Raw genomic sequence first — 16,911 nt, 5'->3', positions numbered from 1 at the left:
ATTCCTACCTGGTGCATACCTGGCAGCTTTTCATAATGACGAAATTGACCCTACCAATAGTTTAGAATTATTTGGGTATCCCTACGAATTTGTGGGGCTTTGGTTGGACCAAATTGTCATAACGTTGGGTTTTCATCATTCCCTCAGGTTTTTGAATTTGCCTAATTTGAATTTCGATACGTTGTTTGAAACGACGTCGTTTAAGTTGAATACCCATGATTTCCGATTGGGATGAGTACCAAAATTTGAAAATTAAGTACTTTCCTTCACCTACCATTCAATACTTGAATTTTTGGGTCAAGGTAATTAATCATTTGCAAATAAAAATAGTAATAATTTGATGAAAATTAAAAAAATAAATAAATAATTTTTTTGCCCTTTTGCTGATTGTAAGTAATGATCAAATGAGGTAAAAATAGCTTCATTACATTAGAATATTGTCTTTAAAAGATGTGACATCTTACCCACTATTTTAAATCATTTAAAGCCATTTGTACATCATTTTTAAATTTGGATACTTAATTGCGAAGTTTCTTTTTTTAAATTTAAAATTTAAAATTTAATAATTATTTTTTCGGTCCCAACTTTTAAAAAGTTAAAAACCTTTTTTTTTTTTTTTTTAAGCTTAATAAGAGCTTTTGATTAATTTTATTTGAACAGTTATTTTTAAAAAAAATAGAAAATATTACCTCTTTTAAAAGATCGATTTTATTTTACATAAGAAAATTTTTCATATTTTAAAAATAAAAATTTTAATTTTGAGGAGTTTTAACTAAAAACAAGATCATATAAGTACGAGAGTTTGCAAAAAAACGAAGAAAAAAATGTATTTGTATTTATATACAGTCATATAAAAATAATTATAGGAGAAGACCTTTTAAAATAATTTAAGTTTTATATCTTCATCTGTTAAAAATAGTACTTAAAATGGTCAAAAATTGTAATTATATCATTAAAATGTAGTATATGACAAAAATCGTATTTTTAATCAAAATATTAATTATTATTTTTAAGTAAGTGTTTAAAATTTGTATTTTATAAATTTGTTTATTTTATGATTTTGGAAACATACTTCTTCCGGATAGGGTAAAGGAGAAAACTAAACCCATAATTTTTTTTATAGCTTTAATGAAAGATTTTTAAATTTTAATTCTTATATTTAAATGAATAAATAAAAAAGAGGATCAAGGAACAAAAAAACTAACTCCAAGTGTAATTAAAGGAAAATAAAGGGCGGCGAGGAAATGAATGACAACAGAGGAAACGGCGCCCGAGAACGTGACCGTTATAGGGGAAGGAGATCGCGGTCGGGACCAGAAATCTAAAACCACCGACCGGTCACGTCTGGCCAGTGACCACCACCGCCGCAGCACCCGAGGTACCAGGCGTGCGGTCCCACCTTTATCGCAGTGGTTGCCACGTGGCTGAACAGTACAGCCTGTCCCCTGCCCTGAAAAAGAAATCATAAACTTAATTAATAATAGATAATAAATAATAAAATAATAATAAGATACTGGTGTTTCTGTGTCGTGGTGGTGCTGGCTGTAACGGTCAGATTTTTCTTTTTAAAAGATTCTGTTCGATTCCTGCAGCTTTTCGTTTCCCTAATTTCGGCTTCGCCTCCCGATATTTCGGTCTAAATATACCAACCGATGCAGCTTTAAATAAAGCCTTTTTATTTTTTATTTTTAACTAAAAATAAATTATATACAAACATATAAAGTAAATTATAAGCATAAACATATCCTTAATTTGAATTTTATTGGATAACGTTAATATAATGTTGGGGTTACTTTTTGATATTCAAATATTTGGGCTTGTCTTATATGTATCTCATCCCAATGTTGTATTAAATTTGTGGGCAAAAAGGAAAAAGTGGTGAAGCTCGCATGCAAGTTTTTGGGTCACCTTATCACAATTAAAGTAATCCCTATCTACTAACCTTTGATTCCATACAATAAATAAATAAATAAATAAATAAATAAATAAATATATATATATATATATATATATATATATATATATAAAATTTAATTTTGAGTATTTTAATGTTTTTGTATTTGGCTTGTACTTAATTTAATAATTCATTTTTTAGTCTATTGGAATTCCCATTTTTGAAACTTTCACATGCTTTTGAGATTACATCAATCTCTTTTTTCTTTTTATTTGTTCACTTGTTTTTAGTTTATTTTCAAATGTTACTAGAAATTTGAGATTACCTTTGAATATCTTTAACAAAAAATATTGAAATTTGGGACTAAATTTTGTTGCTGATTATTGTTAAAATTAATTAGCAAGTGTAATTAAATAATATCCGTCAAATTTTGAATAAGGCTTTGACCATTTCATCTGAAAACTTATTAGTGCCTGATAAAAACAGATTTATGTCTTTTATGGATTCAACTTTCTTATCATTCGGGTGACCCATCACAGATTAAAGAATGGTATGAATGAAATTTTAACCATCTCATACAAAAACCTATTAGTATCTACAAGTACATTGAGATTCATTATGTTTCCACATGTCACTCATTTATTAGCTTAGTTTGCAATTGTGCACAATTGAAATTATTCTTCAAGATTTGGATGAGTCATGTTAATGCTAACACAACCACCATGAGCTGCCTTCAATACGGGTGGTTTGTGTGAATACTCCACATAAACATTTATGCTCTTAAAATAAATATCATTTATCATATCCATTTCAGTATCCGATACAAATAGATTAAATCTTTTATGTCATTTGATCACTATCGTTTAGGTGATTTATTACAAACTTAAAAACGATGTGAATCGAGTTTCAATTATCTCGTCTAAAAATTTGTTAGCATCCAATGATGATATCGTTTTGATGATCCATTTGTAAATTTAACAACATTAATATTACAACCCAAAAATATATACACACACAAATATAATGTTACATCTCCAAATTTGTTCTTTAAATAAATTTTAAAATACACACCTATTCTTTATTTATATAATATTATATTGAAGAACCCATGGCAGAAAAATATCATTTTTCATAAAAACCCCATATTAAAGGGGCGAAATTTGTAAGTTAGGCATGCAAATAAGAAAATTAGGAGGACCAAAGAGAATCCAACTGACCAATATCACATGGAATATGTCTATGTTTGACATTGGAGGTATTTGAGGTGTGAGGCGGTCAAGATGAGGTACCATAAGTCTCATACACGCTGATAAACTAAACCAAGAGTTTGAAAAATATACGTGTATTTTGTTTTATTTGGTGTTTTTCTCAACATTGACCAACTTGTCCTTTTTAATTTTCAGTGGCTTATTTAATAAGAGACCATTTGTCATTTAGTGATCAATTTTTATTTTTTTATTTTATAAAGCATAATTATAATGTGGTTGAAAAGACCATATATTAGTGGAAAGACCTCACTTTCCTAAAAAAATAATTAATAATTAATAATAAATAATAAATAATGAAGAAGAAGAAAAAGAGGAAGTGTATTTGAAAATATTCCCTCTATCCCATTTGTGTTCTTCAAATGGTCCAATAGGGATCTTCCCCTACAAGTAAAAGATGGCAAAAATGGTGTTGGCCACCATTCAAATATAAAATAATTATGTTTTTGAAAATAATTGTAATTTTATAGAAATATAAGAAGAAAGAATGAATATTTTAAAATGTGATAAAAGCTCCTTGTTATATAAATTGTTTTTATTTATACACTATGATGAGAAAATTGTTTATAGAATCAAAACTTTGTACACTCTAAAGTCTTCTTTGGATAATTATGAGAAAGTAAGGACCGGTTGGGTAACTATTTTTGAAAACAATTACGAAAAATAATTTTTAAAAACAATTTTTAAAAATTATTTTTTAATTTTCATATAATAAAAGTATAGTTGAAAATTTAAAATATTTTTAATTTATTTTTAAATATGTTTAAAAATAATTTTTATATCTAATATTTCATTTTTAATCATTTTACATATTTGCATAATTATTTATTAAAACAACCTTCATAAAACAAATGAAAACAACAAAAAACAATTAAAAGATATTATTTGAAAATATTTTATTTTTTGTTATTAAGAACAAAATACATAAACCAACTTTTGATTGTCTAACGTGTTTTGTGTGTTTTTTATTTTAGAGAATAAAAAACTATTTTCAAAAATAGTTTCAAATGGGCTCTAAAAGTTTTTTTTTTTTATATTAATTTTTACACCTTGTTTTTGACTTATTTTATTTAAAAGTACTTATGATTTATGAAAAAAAAAAAAGCGTATTATGGATTTAGTAAAACTTTTACTATTGATAGTACCCTTAGAAAAAAAAAGGGATTTTAGTTTCATCTTTCAACTAAAGTAAAAAATAAAAAGTTATGCCAAACAGGCCTTAGAAAAAGAAAAATGGAACTTCACCTAGCAAAAAATAGTTGAATGTAAATATATAATTTGCAAACCCAAAATGAAAGAATCTCATTCCAATTCCCATTCCCATTGATGAAAGTGGGATTGGAAAATGCCCCTTGATGCATAGACCTACAATAGCTAGTGCTATAGGGGGCAATAGAGTAATTTCAAGTGGAGAGAAACGAAACCTAACAAACTGATGAGAAATAAAGATTGGCAAAATCTTTTAGTTGAGTTGATGAAAAATTTATGAATTTACAGCGAATTATTGATAATATTTAGAGAAATTCAAAGAAAAAGAAAAAAAAGGTGTAATTAGAGAGGAAGGAGACAAAAAGGAGTGTAAGCTGTAGAGGATGGAAATGGGACATAAAGGAGGCCACTGCAAAAGCCATCTTCTTTGAGTCATTTTTTCATTTCGACCAAGGGTGCTGATGTTGCATGGGCCCCCCCATCTTGCCCCAACCTTTAGATTATACAAATAAATAAATAAATAATTCCATAAAAAAAAAATAAAAATACTCTATCTTTTTCATTTAAAAAAAATAGTAAAAGCCAAATTAAATTATTTTTTAGATGGATATAGTAATAATAAGAAGCATTTATGAAATGTATTTATTTAGAGGCATACACAATTTTAATTAAAAAGAAAAACTTGGTATAATTGCAAAAATAAAAACATAAATGAAGGGTATACTAGTTAAATTTCTAAAAAGTAGGGAAAATTATTGATTCATCGAATACAAAACTTTAGTTCGATCCTCGACAATTTTCTAGCATCTCAAGAAAATTGAACTAATAAAGTAAATTTTACGTGATTTTTAAAGGTAAATCATTATAATTAAAAGATAAATAATTCTTAATCAATCAATTAGTATAAACATGCGCTATTTATAAAATATGGATGAAAAGAGAATCCCAAAAAAGTGCATGTTTTTTACGAGCATATTTTAGAGAAAATAATTCTCATTTCATACACTGAAACAATTTCTTATCTCACATTACGTAAAAAAAAATTCTTATATGTCAATCTAACTCATATAAAGATGGTACATCCATCAACCAACAAAGATACTTAAAACTAAAAATAATGTTACTTTAAGATCAAAATAGATATATGAGCATTTTGGAATAATATGAGGTTGGCACTATTCAAATGCATGAAATAAGAATAATTTTTGCTGAATTCTTTTTTCATCTATATTTATTTTGTGAATAGTGCACGTTTTCGTCATTTTCTGGCTAACATCATCAAGAACAATTAAATATGCAATAAATGCATTCAAAATTAATGAAAATCAGAGAGCTGATTTGTATGTCCATTTGAGGAACATATGTGAAAACTACAACGAAAATGTGTGGTGTAAAGATGAGTGATGTAATGGAACACAAATCCATTGTCCTTAAAGTGCGGTTTGTATTTTGCTGACCGTTAAGTCTTTTCAATGCCCAATACCTAATTATCACTAGAGAATTACGTCATTAATCATGCTTTTGTTGACTAATCAACAGACGTATGATCGTGACACTTATTTTTTTTTTATTTCTTGAGTGGCATCAAATTTTGAAGTTGTACCACAAGCTATTTTGTTAGACTCAAAGCGATTTTTATTTTTATTTTTACATAAAAAAGGGAATTAAATTTGGGCATTCTTTGAAATTTACGTTTACAGGTAAGAAATCGTATGATAATATTTTTAGAAAATATTTTTAATATAAAAGTATTTTAAAAAAATTAGGAGTACGTTTAATAGTTATTTTTTAAATATTAAAAAAAATTGAAAACACTTTTTAAATTAATTATCAAATAAATTCTAAGTATTTGACAAAATTTAAGTTATGTTTAAAGGTATTTTTATTTGAAATGTTTTTAATAAAAATATTTTTAAAAGTATCATTTATTAAGTATTTATTGTGATTTCAAATTTTTAAGTGTTTCCTAAATCTACCAAATGGCCTATAATTTTTCAATTTTTTTTAAAACTAAAATAGTAAAATATTTTCTAAAATTACTACAAAATGGATTGTCATAAAACACTTTTAAAAATTATTTATAACTTATGCAAGGAAGCACTTCATCAATTATTTTTTTTCAAAAATATTTATAAGAAAGACACTTTTACCAAAAATATTTTAATTAGAAATTCTACTAAATGCACTTTAAATATCATGATAAGATTTAATTTTAATTTTTCAAGGTTTGAAAACACGGTTTCATATTTTGTATGCCACCGTATTTTGAAAATATGGTTTCATATTTAATTATTTATTTTTACAATTACTCACGATTATAAAATAAAAATAAAATCATAAAAAAAACACGTGGAAGGTATATTAAAAAAAAATATTGTGCAAATAAATTTTTTATTAGTGAAAACATATACAATAGAAATTAAAAAGGTAAGGTGAAGGGAATTTGAGATACAAATTATTGACATATTTAACCTTTATTTTTTATGGATTTTTATTTTTAATATATGATATATAAAAATATCTTATTATTATTCTTCTTCTTCTTTTATACATTTGGTTTAGTAGGGCATAGGGGTCTGTGTCCAGTCAAGTTGGTCCATGAAATAAATATTTGAGTGGTCCTCCAGCCACCAACCATGATAACAACTTTACAATTACACATCTGGAGGTGGTCTGACCCCTTTGGAATTTTCTATTTGCTTCAACTATATGCTATTATTCCCTTCGAAAGTTACTATTCATTCTCAATTTTGATATTCCTTCAACTATATTATAAACCATTCCATGATCATACATTATTTTCTAATCTTGACGCATGATTTGATATGAGGAAGGTGCACATCCACCACCCCCCACTCTCATTGAAGTGGTCCACCAAATCTTCCGCTGATCAAATATCTGTCATTGGCTTTGTGATTAAGGCCTGCCCACAGGTGGCTTTCTCTCTTTGTACTACACTTAGGCTTTGTTTGGATTTCAGCTTTTTTTTAAAAAGAAATCAGAGTGAGCTTTTGTGTAAAAAATTTTGGGTTCTTCATGGGAGGAAGAGCATTCCTTTTATACAATGGTCATGCATGTGGGGTAAGGAGATCATATGTCATCATGGACCATTTACAGACTTTTTGACTAAATGCCAAAAAGACAACGCGATTGGTTAGAATGACATTGTTGGTAGTCAGAGCATAGACTTGACTTGAATCGGAGAAAGTGAGTTGGAAGGGTATCTCCTCAAGGGTGGTGTCGAACTAACAACTTCCCATTTTGAGGACCTCCTATACCACTTCCAAGGATTTCTTATTTTTGTATTACCACGCTTAGGCTTAGGCTTAGGTGCGTGGCTTTGTTTGGACTAACTATGCTTGGGCTTTGTTTGAATTTTAGTTTTTTTTAAAAAAAATCATAGTGAGCTATTGTGAATAAAATTTAGGGTTTTTCATGCAAGAAAGAACATTCCTTTTATACAACGGTTATGCGTGTGGGGTGAGGAGATCATATGTCATCATGGACCACTTACAGGCTTTTTATTTAAATGCCAAAAAGACAATGCGATTGGTTAGAACGATAGTGTTGGTGCTCAAGGTCACTTGGCTTGAATCGAATATAGTGAGTTGGGAGGGATCTCTTCAGGGGTGGTATTGGACTAACAACTTCCCATTTCGAGAACCTATGTACAACTTTCAAGGAAATTTTATTTTTGTATTACCACTTTAAAATTTGGAACTCGATTTTTTTAAATAATTTATAATTAAAAAAGAAGTTGGTCAAGAAGTAAAAATAATATTTTTATTTTTTATTTTTATGTCTGTAAAATTGTCTAAAATTGAAACAAAAAATGATGTAAATATGGCTTTAGCATGCATGAATTATCAATAATTAGATACTATTTTTTTCCATATTTCCAACTTAGGATCCTCTAGAGAGGCATGTCTGTGTTGTCAACTTTGCCACCTTGATTAGAGTCAACCACACACTTCAATATTTGAATTGGGAAGACGACAATTTACACTCATGACCATGCGTTTGAAATTTTGACTTGGCAGGTATACGAAAATTTTGATGTTATACGGGGGCAAATATGTCAAAACATGTTTCTTGGTTTGGTCCGTACGGAATAAATAACCCTTTATTTTGAGTCACCCACCCAAATAACCCTTATATTGTAGGGTATAGCTCTGTTTTCGTTTGCTCCTCTCCTTGTTCAATAATTGAGATTCATCCTAAGCCTTCTAATCATTCAATTGTGTCATTTTCCCATCTGTAATCTCCTTTTGTACTTGGTTCTTGTCGCATTGTATAATTATACCTTTGATTTTATATTTTTCAATTAAAAATTTAAATATAATTTATCCAATTAGAGAAATTAAAAAAAAAATGTGGTCGTCTCATTCTTAATTGAAGAACTCTTCAATTTCTATTCATTAAAATGGCAAGTCCATTATAAATGCCATTTTTATATTCATAAGCATTTAGTAAAGTCGAAATTTTGATTGATTTGAAATGGTAAAGCTATTGTGTAATAACTTATAACAATTTTTCTTACAAAAGGTATAGGTTTGTTTAATAATTGTTTTCGAAAATAATTTTCTATTTTTCATAATAAAAAAGTCAAGAAAATATGGTTAGTAACCTAAAGATCATTTTTTATTTTCTATTCTTAGAAAAAAAAAACATGATATTTTCAAAGAACTTCTTTTAGTTGTTTTATGTTATTTTTATTCTTTTTTTTATGATTGTTTTAAAAAATAATCATACAAACATGTAAAAATAAAATAGTAGATATAAAAATTATTTTAAAAACATTTAAAAATATTAAAAACAGGTTCAAAACATTTAGGTTTCCAAAGCAGACTTTTGCTTTGCAAAATCTATTTTTTAAAACTGTTTTCAAAAGCAATTACCAATCAGACCAAATGTTTTTGTGAAGTTTTGAAAATTATTTTTAAAAATCACTTGAAATGATTGATAAGTACCTCTTATATTTATAATTCAAATAATAATAATTTTTTATTTTTTTTTTTTTGTTTTTTAAATAATAACAACTTTTCTATAAAATAAAATAATTGTTATGGATCTACTTATTATATTTTTAAAATTGATTAATTTTTTTTATCTCCTCATGTTTAAAAAAAAATTAAAGTGTTTTTAAAGACAGACGATAACTATATTTTTTGTATAAGAATTTTTACTTTTTATGTAAGAGTTTCTATTTTTTTAAATAGAAGTCTTTATTTAAAAAAAAATACAAAATAGAAAGTATATCTAATGGAAACTTAATTAATTCTTTATAAAAAAAAATTTCCTTAAAATATTATAAAAAAAAATACTATACATTAAAAGTGCTTTTAATCATAATTACTAGTAGAAGGTGTGATTTGAAATATATAACTTTTCTTAAAAAATTAGCACTTCAAAAAGTATCCATCCTTCAATGGAACAATCAAATCCAACTATATGATATACAACAAAGAGAAAAGATTAATCAATATCCCAAAGACTTGAATTGCCATTAGTGCCATGAAGTTGACGTTGATTAATAACATGAGTGTGGAATCTCATTTTAGGAAGTGACAAACTTTACTATTGTCCTATAGGGAAACCCTATCTTCTCCTATTAACATCACTTCATTTTATTGTGTCATTTTCTTTCTTTATTATAACCCTTGTAACATATTAAACCCTAAAAAAGCATCACACTCATGTTGCATCAAGAAAGTAAAATGCCTTAAAAACTCTTTATGATTACCATTTTCAAATGATATTCATCTAATTGGTTAGGGATGATGTGAAATTTGTCATTAAATATAAGGTTGGTGTGAAGTTTGTACCGGTGCAATTAGGGTTTCAAGCTTTCCATGTCATTGATACTAGTTTTAATTTTTAAGTTAAAAAATTTAAAGATAGAATATGGTAATCTTTGTTGAAACTTGAAAGTGAAGACATTACGATTTTTTGGGTTAAGATTCTACTTTTAATCAGATTTATAAAATATGAAGAGTTTTATTAGTTTTTTTTGTCACTCATGATGAATTCATAGGATGTGCAGAGACCAAAAAAAAAAAAAAAAATGCTTTTATCAACAAAAAATTTATGAGTAATTGTTTCTTGCTTATTCTTTAATTTTGTTCTCTTTATATTGACTTAAGTACATGTACTTGTTGGGAAATGTAGTTTGTTTCTATATAAGAGCATGAGTTCAACATATATAGGATGTGGGGGCCTTGGAAAACAACTAAATTAGCCATTTCTTCCATTTTTTTTTATCCAAGGAGTGAATTTCTACCAACTTGCTGGAAATCCATCAAGTCGATAGTTATTTGTTAAGTTGATAATCAAATTATCTTGGTTGTACATTATTGGTGATGGATACCATACTACTCCCCTTAATAACTAGAAGTGTCTCTTTTATTATAGTGAGTTTAATATATTTCATAATTGTGAGGTGAAGATTATGTATTTGCCTTCATCATTAGATATCATTAGATATCAATGAACCATAATTAGTTATTTCATTGATGCAAGGTATAAAGGAAGGCCTCTTTTGTTGTGTACACTTCTTCACCATCTGCTCTTTTTTTGCCCTCATGAAGCTTCTCCCTCCATTGTTCATGTCACTATTATGACTAATTTTCTTTCTTGGTGGTTTTAGTCCTAAGACACTACAAGAAAACTTTTTTTTTTCTCTCATATTTTCATTTCTTTTTCTTTTTCCTTTTGAGTTTCACTCTTATTCATGTGTTATATATATAATCTACTCGTACTTTAATTGTTTTACTTTTTGTTGTTGATTCTTACGCTTCTTTGACTCCTCCATTTTTTTTCCTTCAATGATGTTTTAGTTCCTTGTTGATATTTTCTAGGTCCGTCTTCTTGTATTTTGTGACTTTATCTTCTTTGACTACCCAGATGGCTATTCCTCGCAACTTGGAAGCCCTAGAAGCCATGTTTTGTTTCCTTTACAATGTGGGTAGACAAGTCTATATCCATATTCTTTGTCACTTTGAAGATCTCAAGTTTGAGACAAATAGTCACAATAAGATAAGGCAACATTATTTTTATTGGAATATCTAGGAAAATCTATTCCAAGCCTTAGATCATTAGGATGTGTGCAACTATTTTTCTAGGGATACTAAATTTAGGCAATAGAAGAATTAGAAATATAAGACGTTAGATCTAGGTGCCAAAAAATATTACCTAAGTTCCTGATTAGTTCTAATTGGTGAAGAGGATGATGCGAATCTCAAAAACTTTGCGATCTTCTGCTTGATGACTATTTCTTGAATCCTGACACTTGAGAATGGTGGAATTCTCTCGTAGGGATGGAGGATAAGGATTTTTCTCTGTGTAAGCTATAAACCTTAAAGGGGGGTTTTTATAGGCTTTGTTCATGAGCTTAAGTGACTTAAGCTTATCTTAGGTTTGAGTCACTTAATTTAGCCTACTAGGTCCTAATTAATTAATTAACCCTATTGGACTTTAATTAATTAATTAGCAAAATCTAGAAAGATTATTTATAAACTCTTATTCAACCTTACATATTTACCAAACCATCTTTATGCACACATGAATAAAGAACCCAAAAATTCCTCAAACAATGTGCTATTAGGGAATGTGAGTTTAAGTGGGGACCTCTGAGACTTATAGGAAAACACTAACTTCCTTAGAATCCAATTTTGAAGTCGACCCAACATCCCACTATAAAAAATCAAATGTACTCTAGCAATTGCATGCAAACTCCTCATGAATTGGTATCCGTAATATAATGAGGTAAATTCTATTAACCTCTCAAGATTGTCTTTATCATCCTTAAGTCTTAAATCCTCTTCTTATGTGATCAATTGATATACTCTATCTCACTAAGTGCAAATGTCAAATTCAACTTAAGAAATTATTGCAACCACAGATTTCCTTACCATATGTCCTTAGAATCACCCAAATACACTATCTCAAACCCATGAGATATCACGATATTTATCTTGAGAATACTTATTATTACATATTTTAATCAACAGTGACCCATTCCATTAAGAATGTATTGACCACATTAGGATTTCATATATAGGTCAAAGTCATTGAAAACTTCAACATTAACTCAATATTCTCTTAAGGTTGAGAGCTCATGTAGCATAGTAGCTTAGTGAAGTTATGACTACTCGATAGTCAATATCATGACTCACCATAGACTTGTCTAATATTTAACCATACATATTAATGCACTTATCATAGAAAACTCATCTCAATCATCAAGATAAGTCATACCTCTAATTAGGAGGTAGTGTACTATTGTCTTAGATGAATTGCATGAACCAATTGTGAACAAGTCATCAACTTGCAAGGAACTCATGACTTGGATCTTTTATACAACATTTAATGCATCAAAATCACGCATAATGTAAGTAATGTAACTTGAATGCTTTTATTTATCGATTGCTCAATTTTTTTCAATTTCCTCTAAGCAATATTCGTCCCATTATTATCAAACTTCATATGAGGTGTCTAGGGCCTAACCATCTACAAAACTTAAACATTAGCTTGGGGAGACTTTGTTTGTTTGTCTTAAAGAAGATGGAAAAGGAAAATACACATTTTTTTTTCTCATTTAAAGAAATCTCACTTTTTGTACAATTCCTAATGCATCCAAATCATGTACAATGCAAGTAATGCAACTTGAATGCTCTTATTTGTTAATTGCTCCATTTTTTCAACTTCATCCAAGCGATATCCATCTCATTATTATCAAACTTCTTGCAAGATGTCTAGTGCTTAACTATCTACATAACTTAAAAATCAACTTTAGGAGACTTTGTTTGTTTGTCTTGAAGAAGATGGGAAATGAAAATACACATTTATTTTCTCCTTTGAAGATATCTCACTCTTTGGTTCACAACCTTCCTGATCACAATAAAGGATGGAATAATGGCTACATTGACGTATTCAAATACTAGGATATTGACTCTAAGGATAAGTATAAGTTATGGGGTATGCTAAAATCATTGTCTAACTAAGGGGGGATTTTCTGTCCATCAACTTAATTATGAATTTTAATTATATATTAGTTTATTGATATGAACCATATGTTAAGGAACAAAGGAAATTTCATTACTGGCTTCTAAACAACTTTAAAGTTCTTGTTGAGGCATTGTCAAAGGTGGTGAGAGAAGATAGCATACTTATATAGAGGAAGATGATTAATAGGGCTCTTAGTCAATTTTCACCACCAACTTTACTAGCTTTGAGATTCATAAACCTCCTCATCACAAAAAATAAAAATAAAAAAATAGTTTTCTAACTTTAGAACACCTAAATCATTAGATTGTATTACTCCACCATAGGACACTAATATGCTTGAGATAGAGAACTTTATCCTTCCAATGATGACAAACAAGTGTTCTAGCAATGTTCCAAGAAGTTGAGAAGAGTTATTGGCAACTCTAATGGTAATCCCAGTTCTCAACCAGTTGTTAGAAAAGACCAACCTCAATGGTCTTCTTGCATCTTTTGAAATTACAACCAACCTTGATGAAGGACTTATTGCATTTCTAGCAATGGGAAAATAAAGATCAAAGACAACTATCCACCAACCGTGCTTTATTCCCCTTAAAGGACTTAGAGAGAGAAGAGTTCCCCCACATTTAAGTATGGTTATAGGGGAGAGTTCTCATGGTGGCTTTGTGTTGGTGGAAATATTTGAGACTGTTTTTGGATCATCGACTCTTGAATCAATTCCTAAAGAAATAGCCAAGTCTATTTCTTTAGAAGGGGATGACTCAACGAGAATCAAGAATGTTGCTAACATCACATCAAAGATGACGTAGTATGAAGTTGTATGCCAAACTCACAAATAACTATATAGACCTTAAAAATCACTTAAAGTTATTGGTTAGTGCTCCTTTCAAAAATTACATTTATTATCTAAATATTAACTAATTCTTTATAAACACATTTCATCCTTATAAATGTTATAAAAAAATGGTTATAGGTTAAAAAGTACTTTGAGTTAATTTCACCCACCTATAGTAAGGTTTGAGCTAAATTCACTTAGTCACCATTTATTTGAAATTTCCTCAAATATGCCATTTATTGTTAATTTACTCACATCCCCTTTGTCTCAAAATAAGGAAATTATTTGACAAAATTTTAAATTAATGATAATTAAATGCATTTGACTAAAATCTAAGTGAAAATGAAGAAAATTACTCCCAAATAATTGAAAGGGTCATTTTCTTTTTTTATTATTAAAAAAAAAATAGAAATCGACAACTTCCACATACTCCTCCTCCTCTGATGGAACAACCAAATCCAGCCATATAACCAAACAAAAGATTAAAGGCTTGAATTGCCACTAGTGCCATGACGTTGATGTTGATTAAAAAATTTAGTGTGGAATCTCACGTATTCTCCTTGTACCATCACCTCCCATCATTTTATTATGTCATTTTCTTTCTTTATCATACCCCTATCAAAATTTTAACCCCTAAAAAAGCATTGACACTAATGTTACATCAACAAAAGTAAAATATTATGAACACTCTTTTAAGATTACCATTATCAAATGACAATCAGTTGAGTTGGTTTGGAATGGTTTAAGGTTTTAAAGATTAAGAATGGTTTAAGATGCGTCGTTAAGTACAAGGTTGGTGCGGGGTTAGCTCTGATGCAATTAGGGTTTTGAGCTTTCCGTGTCATTAATACTAGTTTTAATCTCGAGCTCGAAAAGATCGAAAGATAGAATGAGGTCATCTTTGTTGGAAGTTAGGAATTTATGTGCTTTTTGGTCAAGATTTTGCTTCTATTAAATCTATAAAATAATGAAAATTTTGTTAGCTCTTTCGTCACTCAAGATATGTTTTGACTCAAAAAATATTAATTCATAAATTTTCAAATCATGGGCACTTTTGGTCACCAACCCTCTTTCTTAATATGATTTTGTATTTGATTGAATGCTTAATGCCCAAGTTATCATGGAGGACTAGTTTTGAATAATCAATACTTAAATTATGTTTGGCTTGTAAGAAAATGATTTTAGACTAATGACTAAAACAAATGAGACTTTAAACACCATATGTATGATTGTGATGACCCTAAAGTATGGAAATTCAATTGGGTTGGTGGGTGAGGATGGGAACCGCCCAAAGACACATTGACGGATCCAGCCAGCCCAAAGTTGCAGGCCCTGGTTCCATGGAGCATTGTTTAAGAGATCCACTGGGCTCACTCCATGTCAAGTCACTCGAATGAAATCTCGGCCCAATGATTAAAGGCCAACCCAAAATCAATTGGTCACTCCCACTGTTCCAAAAAACACAAATATATTTAGAGTTTCTTTTCACAATGCTTAAGAAGCACTTCTAAGTAGAAAAAAAACGTTTTTAAGAAAATTTTGAAAACACTCTTAAAAATTACTTGTAATACATTCCTGAGAACCACTTTATGAATGATTTTCTTAAAAACACTTTTAGGCTATGTTTGGTTTATGGAAAATGCTAAGAAAAGAAAAAAAAATGTTAAAGAAAATGATTTTTTCGTATTTGATTTTATTATGAAAAAAATTCAATATAATTAAAATTATTTAGAAATCTGTATATTTTAAAATTATTTAATATTTATAAAGAATAATTAAATAAGTGAAAAAAGTTTGAAGTAGCATATAAAAATAATTTAGTATATTTATTTTTCTTTTCTTCCCAAAGAATTTTGATGGAAAATGCAAAGGAAAGAATAGAGAAGAAAGTTGAAGGAAAAAAAAAATTAAAGAAAATAAAAAATAAATTTAAAATTAATAAATTATTTTTATATGATTCTTTAAACTTATTTTACTTATTTTCTTTCATTATATAAAGATTACATAATTTTAAACTGTATAAATTTTTTAATTAATTTTAATAATATTTGATTTTCTCTTATATTTTTGATAATGTAAATATTTTCCGGGAATCATAGCCTTTAGGTTTCAAGTATTACGATGAGTCTTGTGCAAGTTAGGAGCCTACTTGAGGATTGCTCCAAAACAAAGGGTAAGCTTAACCAGGGGTGAGAAGGGGGTCCATCGACTCAAATGAAGAAATGGCTTGGCCTATAATACCGACAACAACGATGTGAAAAATGGACAAAATGGACAGCACACCTAATGAAATGCACCTAACTTTCTTCTTTCTACTCACCTCCTCGTAACTTATAATCACATCATACGATGGTGCCTAACCTTGTGAGATGACTCAATTCAACTCTAAATCGAAATTCTTTCTACTTTGTCTCATGAACTTCATTGTTGTAGGTATCCTTGGAAGGATTACGTCCAAAAAGGATTTTAAGGGGCTAAAATTAAAATTCACCTCAGGAAAAAGACCCTCCCATATATGGTGTATGGACAAATACTAACAAATGATGTGGGCCTGTATCTTTAGGCCCATATTAGTGGGACGCGGCCCATGTCTGGACAGTATAAGCTCGAGTAACCACTAACCAGGAGGTCGGTATAGTGAAGTGAAAAAACCAGTAAAAAAGAAAGAGACTCTAGACCAATCAACTGAAGAGTGACCACCACAT

The sequence above is a fragment of the Vitis riparia genome, chromosome 9 (genome assembly GCF_004353265.1).
Source record: "Vitis riparia cultivar Riparia Gloire de Montpellier isolate 1030 chromosome 9, EGFV_Vit.rip_1.0, whole genome shotgun sequence".
NCBI classification, from domain to species: Eukaryota; Viridiplantae; Streptophyta; class Magnoliopsida; order Vitales; family Vitaceae; genus Vitis; species Vitis riparia.
This window is presented reverse-complemented; position numbering follows the sequence as displayed.